Raw genomic sequence first — 501 nt, 5'->3', positions numbered from 1 at the left:
CCTGTAGCTCTCTGTGTGCCTGAATCCAGTAGCTCTGTGTGTCTGACACCTGTAGCTCTCTGTGTGTCTGACTCCTGTACCTCTCTGTATGCCTGACACCTGTAGCTCTCTGTGTGCCTGACTCCTGTAGCTCTCCGTGTGTCTGAATCCAGTAGCTCTCTGTGTGCTGGACTCCTGTAGCACTCTGTGTGCCTGACTCCGACAGCTCTCTGTGAGTCTTGTTTTGTTTCAGGGAGGAGGATAAAAAGCTGCTGTGGAGATTGAGAATGTCACAGCAGGGACAGCAGGTCACCAGGTTCAGGAACAGACAGCTTCAGATCAAACTGCAGCAGCTGGAGGGTTAAGGGCACACGATGGCACATCACACCCCCACCCTCAACACCCTACCCCCACACTTAACCTACACCCCCACTCCCACCTCCCATCCCCACCCTCACCCTCATACCCCCACACTTGACCGACACCCCCACTCCCCAACCTCACACCCCCACCCTCACCCCC

The sequence above is a fragment of the Rhincodon typus genome, unplaced genomic scaffold (genome assembly GCF_021869965.1).
Source record: "Rhincodon typus isolate 14 unplaced genomic scaffold, sRhiTyp1.1 hic_rhity00003103, whole genome shotgun sequence".
Taxonomy (NCBI): domain Eukaryota; kingdom Metazoa; phylum Chordata; class Chondrichthyes; order Orectolobiformes; family Rhincodontidae; genus Rhincodon; species Rhincodon typus.
Note: the sequence above shows the minus strand (reverse complement) of the source record.